Raw genomic sequence first — 8,393 nt, forward strand, 5'->3', positions numbered from 1 at the left:
GTTAGAAGCTCACGGTGGACTCATGCGTTCTTATTCAGGTGCGACATCAAGATAACTAACCAGAACTTTTACATAGTCACTCACTGGGATTGCCCCTTGGCGATGACTGCTGCCGTAGAAAGCTTACGGGACGATTGGCGAATCCATATTGACTTATGCGTCAACACACCCACTCGAAGGTAAGCTGTGGGGTTCAATTGAACATTATAGATTTTTCCATTATCAGCTCATAAGAAATACTACATGAGGTATCCTTCGGGTTTTTAAATGCTACTTTATCATTGCAAACACGAAGTTTATTCTGAAAAGTTTCCTTCAGTAAAGCTTAGTGCCGGGCTAGTTGGTACAGCGGCGTTGCTGGATTCATCGAAGTGTACGCTTCTTGTCTTGTCTGTCTTTGTAAAAAGTTTCACTGCAATCCGCCAGAGGTTTCCGTAAGCCCAACGAGAAGACTCGTGCCAAAAAAACGCGCATTCATTCGGCGTTCAAATTGAAAAAGCAATCTCTTCTCAGTAACAGCTAGAACATAACGTTCAATAGCCACTTGTAATATTTCGACCTTGTTATGAACATTGCCGCTCGCATTAAAATGAAAGCAACTGTCATTGCTGACCACTTCTCCATCGCCCTTGGCTGTTACTTGTTATTATCTGCTCTGAGCTGCTTCACTATAAGCGGACTCTTTTAGCAATTTGGCATCATGTACCCGAAGATCCTCATGGCAAACTTTGTAAGGTAAATATCACCATTCGGGGTGGCAATGTAAGGCTTGTTTCATGGATGTGGATAAGCCTGTTAAAGGTCGTGGAAGTGGCCGCTTTCGTTTAATTGAAAACTGAAGGGTTGCAGTGAGAAGGTGCGGGCTGGTTGCCTATTCCCGAGTCGGCGCTCTGAGATCCGGGTGTCAAACCGAAAAAATACTGGGTCAGTTTTGGTTCGATTCGGTTGTCTTCACTTCGTTCCGGTTCAGTAGAGACCCGACTAAATCTTGTACAAAACTTGTTCGCGAACAGGTTCACAAGCTTCGAACTGTTTCGTGAACAGGTTCACAGAGTAAAATATTAACCAAGTGATAAAAAGTGGTTTAGGTCAAAGTGACCCCGAAGACAAAATACAAAATTGGTTCGCTCAGAATACAACTTTGTCCCAATAAAAGTTATGCAATTTCAATGTAAACATTGAACCGAAACATTAAACAGTTAGACTAAACATGAGCTAAAATAAATGCAATAGTAATGATTCAGAAGTAACTTTCTTGCCAAATTGCTATGTCGTCATAGAGAACCGTAGACCAAAACCACCTTCAAAAACATGGCCGCGCGATTTAGGTACTTTATTTGGGGTACTTTACCACTGGCTTTACATTGATGGTAAGTGAGGTCCCAGAGCTCACTGCCTATATCACACTAAACTTTTCTACGCCCTTGTGGCCAAAAAAGGTGTAAAATAATTGAAAAAGGGTGTTGGGTGGCCCTCACACCCTTTTTCTTGAATCTCAACACCCTTTTTCATTGCTTTCCACCCTTTTTTCGTGAAAAAAAGGGTGTTGACCAACCTCAACACCCTGTTTTGAGGAAGGGTGTTGAAAGGGTGTGGGAAAGGTGTTCAGCTCTTCATTGATTGAGGCCATGCATGCAATATAATTTCAAAAAGACATCCCATTGCACCATCCTCCCAACCTCGTCAAAAATGTTCAAAAGAAAAAAAAAAGCTGCCAAATTCAATAAAAAGCAGCGGCAGCACCGAAGTTGAAACAGGAAAAAATATCAGCCCTTGCTTGTTACGACTTCGACAGAATAACACTCCCCCTCCCACTTTTTGTTTTCTACAGCCTTGCACGGAGCACAGCACAGCCTTGAACTGTGACATCTGTATCATCATTCCGTCGTTCCCTGTTCCTCTCCTGCCCCACCAGCACAATCATAGCCCTCTCTGACAACAGTCATTCTCGTCACTCAGTGGAGTTGTAACGTACTAGCAATCACAATTTTATTCCATTCTTATTGTTAGCGACCGTAAATATTGTGTACAAATGCAATAAACAGACCACCTAGTTTCTCCTGCAGAAACAACGTTGGAGAACAAGGCAGATATCAAAAGAAAACAAAAGTTGGGGAGGTAGGGGCATGAAATCGGGCGCTAAATAAACAGACGCCAAATAATAATACGATTACTTACACTAGAACACTGCCAAATTTCATTGCGGAGTGTTATCTTACTATCTACTGCTTTTTTTAACGTTCAAATCGAGCGCCATAAGCTTCAGTTCGCGTTTTGTGTTTGTAAACTTTAAATATCTAAGCTTCTTTATTATATTACACACAAAAAAATAATAAGTTACTGTTATATTCAGTAAAATAGGCAATTATTTATTGTTGTCGTTTTAATTTGTTTACGCAACTCCCTGCCAACGGCCGATACCCTGAGTACGGCGCGCAGCGGCGTGGCCGGATTCCGGAACAGATACCCCGTGACCCGTCTTTCAACGGTTGTGTTTACTGTGGTGTGCGGTTAAACAAGCACAGTTATTATGATTAATTGGGCACCTCGTCGTCTTCGGTTGTGTCTGTCGTGTTCGACTTCGCGATGAAGTATTTGAGAACAACTTTGCCACCTGAAGACGGCTAATTTCGTTGGCGCTTGCCTCTGAACGTCGCTCGCTCTTCTGCGTCGGCTCCTCTCGGTAAGCTGTCTCGTCACATTTGCCGCCTTTCTTGTCACTGGATGTCGTTTGTAGCTGTCATCGCCGCTTTAAGGATTCGTTAACAGGAGCACGCGTGTGTGAATTGTTTAACTGAACTGGCGAGGTTGAACCTAGAGGGCTCGTCTCTAGAAAGGCGATGTGCGAAAGATTGTGGTGCTTGCATTGAGCGCTAAACGCACTGGCGCTCAGTAACGCCGTGGCTCAGTAACTCAGTAACGTTTCCCATTCCGCAGCACTATATTGAACAGCTTCAGAGTTCACCACTGCGAACCACGTCTTACGCGTAGTTTATCAGAACACGGGCGGCTACTCCTCTAAACTGTGCTGCGCAGCGTTTTCACCTTCGTTGATCACCGCAGTCGTTTGTGCCGTGTTGGGAATTGCGAGGGAGAATCGTTTGCGAGCGAATGTGCGCGCCTCGCAAGCTTCGTTGCGTTTGCGGCGAGCCACCTCACCATGTGTACGGTGCCGCGGTACGCGGGCAGTGATTTTGGCTGAATGTTGTGTGCCCGAGACGTAACATTCGTGCACCTAATCATTTCCATTCTTGCATGTGTGGTAATCATGTGTCATCCCGTTTTAGACCTCTGGACGGTCTGAGCGCATCACGTCCCTCCATTCAACCGGACAAGAGCCACAAGCATTGTCAACAGTGTTTGGCCTCCAGAACGTAAGTTTTCAAACACAGTTTTGGTAGCACAGTGGGCTATCATACTTGAATATTGTTCGATCACTTGTATGTACAAGTTCTCTCCCCCGTAACAATTATTGGTGTTTCATGCATAACCTAACATGTAGGCGCTCAATGGCAACCTTTATTGTTAATTTCGGAAAACTCAGTTTCACCCAAAATCATAATGTGGGCGTAGCAGTTAATCACCATGTATACGAACTTCCTGGTGTTAGTCATGTTTACGGTGAAGCCATATTTCTTAGGTGGTGACACAAAAATGTTATTACCTTTGTAGTTTAGTCTTCGATAAAGCCTTACCAGTTCTGTTTTCAGCTATTTTTTGGATGTTTATCGTGTGAATTGACAGTCCTTGCAGTCCACTTTTTCAAATAGTTATGTAACTGCCTGTACCATTTTAAACAGGCCTGATTGGGGTTCTGAAGGCTGCGATTTACGCACGCTAGTGCTGTACCGCCAATAAAGAAACATCCTTCCACAAAGAAAAAGATTTGAAAAATGTAAAGTATCTGCAGCACTATTCTTAACTGGAACATGCTAATTGTTGGGCCTGGGGCTTTTCCTGAAAGCACTGTGGATGTTATGAGAGAGGAAAACCACTCAAACACATCTGCCAAGGCCGTTGCTGCTCCAAGATGCGTGCAAGCATTGAGTCTTCTGAGCAATACATTACACCCTTTTTTTTAAACAACCGACGTGCATGCTGAACGTACTCCTGATTGGGCGTTTGCCAGGCGCAAGGAATTTTTTTTCGGGGGGGGGGGGGGGGGGGGGGGGGGGAGCCGTGGTCGACCAAAAGATGGGACGGGGAAATATGTAGGCAAGGCATCTTGCGCGTTGTTTTGCAAACGATGCTTGAAATAACTGACTTTAACATGCGATTTGTGTATGCTCAACGCTAACTGTAAAGCCCACCTTAAAGGAGCCATGAAGAGAAAATGCAAGTTGGTTTTATTCGAAAGATTTCGTGTTTTATAGTGCCCCCAGCGCTTGTCTGGATACAAACGGTGCTTTATTCACTGAGAAATTAAACAATTTAGGTTAAAATTTTGATTTTCCCGCTCAATCGTGCGTTTTCGTGGTCCCAAGTGACATCACAGGAACCGACCGCTCTGCAGCCTAGAGTACCTTCATTCACGCATCCGCCGTACAGGGCAGAGACACGTATACGCTGGCGCCGCCATTTTCGGTTGCTCGCTCGCCACCGAAGCAAGTCATTGTGTCAAAACCGCGCTAAAATTATCGCCGCAACGCGGTTTACTGAAGAAGTTTGAATCATATTGTCTGTTTCGCGTTGCTAGGTCTCGTGGGAAACGAAAAGAATAACGCGTTGAGCCTGTTGGCCCAATTGCGGCGGCACGGGACCGTTCAAAGGTTGTCTCCACCCTGTACAGCGGTGTTGGTTTGTTCCCGCGTTTTTTTTACGTTCTGTAACCTAGATGACGCCACCATACCGTGGCAAGCGTTTGGTTTGTTTTTGCCCGCATTTAAATCTGGCTTGTTTTTGTTCTGGGAGAAAATATTCGTTCCCTGAAACAGTGCTCGCTCGACAAATGGGGTCACGTAAGACACCGTTGCTTGCGTCAATCGGCCAGTGTCGTCTGAGACAACCCCAAGCCCCGCAGCGCTGTGCAGCTAAACCAAGCATGCTGTGCGCAGTACGAACAGCAGAACACATCAGTACTTCTATGTTTACATGTGCTTTCGTAACTTCCACTGTTTGTCCCATCATTCTTATTGCTTTGTAAAGAATGTGCCCTAAATTTAAGCGCAAATTGCTCATTCGTCTAGTTTGTAAGCTCTACCTAATTGGCGTCTGCTTCTGCCAGCCTCCGCCAATCGCAGAGCTTAGCTCATGTGACATTATAGGTTCTGTTGCGGGAAATGAGCTGGTGGGTCGCATGACCATTCCCGTTTTTCCTAATTATGTAGCTTATTTGAGCGAAGTTTACGTTAAAAGTGGTGTCAGTATGATTCTAACGAGACAATCTTTTGAATGAACCAAACTTGTGTTTTCTCTTCATGGCTCCTTTAAGGAGCTTAGATGATGATGATTATTAGGATCACCTAAATTCCCGTTCGCTGGTCTATGGGCAGACCACGGGCGAATCATTCGTCCGCAGAGCAGGTGGTTAGGCGGACCCGCGCTCGTGAGCGTGATCATGAATGCGCTCGTGAGTGGCGCGCGGTCCCCGAAGTTCGTCGGGAGGAAGTGGAGGCCAACACTGAATGTTTGCTATCAAGATTCTCGGGTTTTAGATTTTCCTTTAGAAAAGGGACTATTAAGTTTTCTTGTCAGCTATGAAGTACAGTCGAGCACGATTTGAAGGTTATCGCGCCAGCATTGAGCGGCCAAGCGTGCCACCAGCCCACGGTTTCGTTTCGGAACCATGAAAATCGAGATTTCGCACTCTTCGCTCCCTTGTTGGCTGTTCCATGATACAACAATGGCCCGCACGACTGACTTGCCACCGTTTGGGTTTCAAGCTGTACATTCGTTGTTATCAAGCACAGACTTGGACTTGGTTGCCCTTTATTACGCCTACGATAACGAAACTTGCATGGAATATTTGCTAAAGCTGGTGTTCTTTCTGCTTCGTTTGAAAGAGTAGCTTTCCCGCGACAACCATCGAATCGCAGTGGACTGTACATGCGGCGCATTCGTATATTATGGCGGTGAAGCTAGCAAACGTGCGTCTTCGTCCTTAAGTAATCGCCTTTTGTTATTTTTTGTGCTAGTAACGTGAGTAGTAACTTGCGCTAAGCAGAACACCTTATTGCACTGCTGTTGAATGTTGAGCTTGTTGCACGTTTCTTAAATTTCATTATATTTCTATCTGTTAAATCGAAACAGACATGGCTTCAGTAAAATTCCGGTTAAGCAAATACAGAATGCTGATTCTAACCAAGAGGGAGGTCAAGGAAACAGTGGAATAGTGCCAAAAAAACAAAGCTCCGCAATAAGGAGAATTGTGTAGTTTTGTTGATGTGGAGGAAATACAACATCGGCAGAGCAATGCTTTTTATGCAGCAGAAATTATGGATCTGCAATAGTCAATGAAATGCGATGTCGGTAGAAAAATAAACATATCAAGGATTGATAGTTGACTGAACAAAATACAGCGACATGCTCTGTCATGTGATTATACTTTGTACCAGTGTAAAGACAAGGAATGACACGCTCCCGACCACATGTAAGCCTATATGAGGCTTTTCCTGCTGTTCTGCCATTCCCCGGCCGTGCTGTTCCGCCATTGAAACAGTGGGGCTGTTTTGATCGGCTCGCAGCAGGTTCCCGGCGCTTGTCGGTGTATCCGGCGCGAAATGCAGCCGGGCTGTATATATTGACAGGTACAGCATCTGGAGCGGGCGCAGGGATCAGACGTTGACATAGCCCTTGTTTTCAGCTTTATGTGAGCAAGAATGTCCTTAAAACTGCAGGTAACTTCAGGCGGTTTTTCAGGCTGCCTAAACCGCACCCCAGCCTTGGCATAAAACATTATGAAGAAGGGGGGGGGGGGCACCTGGACCCCCCCCCGGCTACGCCCTTGGCGTGTGCTTATTCTTTGTTGCATCCACCACATTCGAGTCGTCACGTTGAATTGGGAATGCTGGAATCCAGCATATGCTGGCAAGATACGAGAGCTTGAACACAACCCACTTGCCCGCAATGAGTTTTCAAAGATCTCCACCACCTGAAGGTACTGAAGTGAGATGTAAGCATTGCCTGAAAACCATTCCAGATAAGGGTACGAAATTATAGTTATGGGCCTTTCTCGCCCATTTACGTGTTTTGAACAAAAAAAGTGCCATTTAAAGGTAACACGTCGTTCCCTGCCGATTTCTGATGCCTGATTAAGTTTGTGGGCATAAATGTAGCAGCTTTCTCACATGTCTAACGTGTATGCGGGCTTGTTAGGAGTGAAGTAGGTAAAAATTGAAAGGTTTGATTGTAGTGGTGTATAGATTACCTACATTGTTTTCATTCCTAGAAAAGAAAAATTGAGGTAACCTGCCAATTGGTCTGCCTTGCTGCATTTTATTATGCTTGTATGATTCGTAGAACCTGCAGGAGTTCAGCTGCTTGTTAAAGGAAAAATGAACAATGGTACAAAAAGAAGAGCATCTACTAAATAAAAATCTTCACAATCGCAGGATGCCAACGGTCCACCTACCAACTTGCGTCCTCCATTGTTTCTGCTGGCTGGAGCGGCGCATGGAGCATTTTTCAGCTTCTCGAAGTTTGTGATCAAGCGGTGCCCCAAGTGAAGGATGCCGCAGACGGATCTTCTGTTTTAATGCCACAATTTCATGTGCTGAGCACTTACTCGTAAGGCATTTTAAATATTCATCATCCCAGAGGGTATGTTACCTTCGTCTTGGGTGGAATGTGGCTGCAATCAGGTTATTTGTGACGGAAACAAGTGAACCACGTGGGGAGAGTCATTGAGGCCTTGTTGATTGCGCATGCTTCTGAAATAACGTTTTCATTCAGCTGAATACTTTCTAAATATTACAATTTGTGAACAAAATATGATAAAAGTCATGATTAGTTGTACTACAGTGCAGGAAAGAAATGCCAGCACATGTTTTAAGAGCCTCTTATATTTCAGGTCATTGGCTGGTGAGCAATAAAACAGAACTCACAATTGTTTAAAGTGAAATCAAATATTTGTTGTCACCAGTGCATGACCCGTAGTAAACGCTATCTGGTCTCCCAATTTCAAATGAGACAGGAAATGCCAAAAAAATAAGGAAATAAACAAGACAGCTTGCTACAATAAACCAATTCAAAGAATTGCTCAATGTCCATAAAGTGGTTGCTTGCTACAATAAACCAATTCAAAGAATTGCTCAATGTCTATAAAGTGGTGATTCAGGCGGGTTAGTTCGGTGTTGATGAAATACAAGCAGGCACTCGCCTGGTCAAAAACAAATAAAGACATTTTGGGGCCCCTACTGGTCCCTTGATCACAATGAAAGGGGGGAGAAAGGTCT

The 8,393-nt window shown here is 44.6% G+C and overlaps 1 long non-coding RNA gene across 1 annotated transcript; it reads left to right on the forward strand.

Moving 5' to 3' along the window:
* Positions 1 to 2,494: 2,494 nt before the first annotated feature.
* LOC144164074 (uncharacterized) lies at positions 2,495 to 8,059 on the forward strand. The gene is made up of 3 exons (XR_013321037.1): positions 2,495 to 2,683; positions 3,288 to 3,374; positions 7,551 to 8,059. It is a non-coding gene; the product is annotated as an uncharacterized LOC144164074 (long non-coding RNA).
* The last annotated feature ends 334 nt before the right edge of the window (positions 8,060 to 8,393 follow it).

The sequence above is a fragment of the Haemaphysalis longicornis genome, unplaced genomic scaffold (genome assembly GCF_048455015.1).
Source record: "Haemaphysalis longicornis isolate Haplotype H1 unplaced genomic scaffold, Haemaphysalis longicornis Haplotype H1 scaffold_1, whole genome shotgun sequence".
In the NCBI taxonomy this organism is placed as follows: Eukaryota; Metazoa; Arthropoda; class Arachnida; order Ixodida; family Ixodidae; genus Haemaphysalis; species Haemaphysalis longicornis.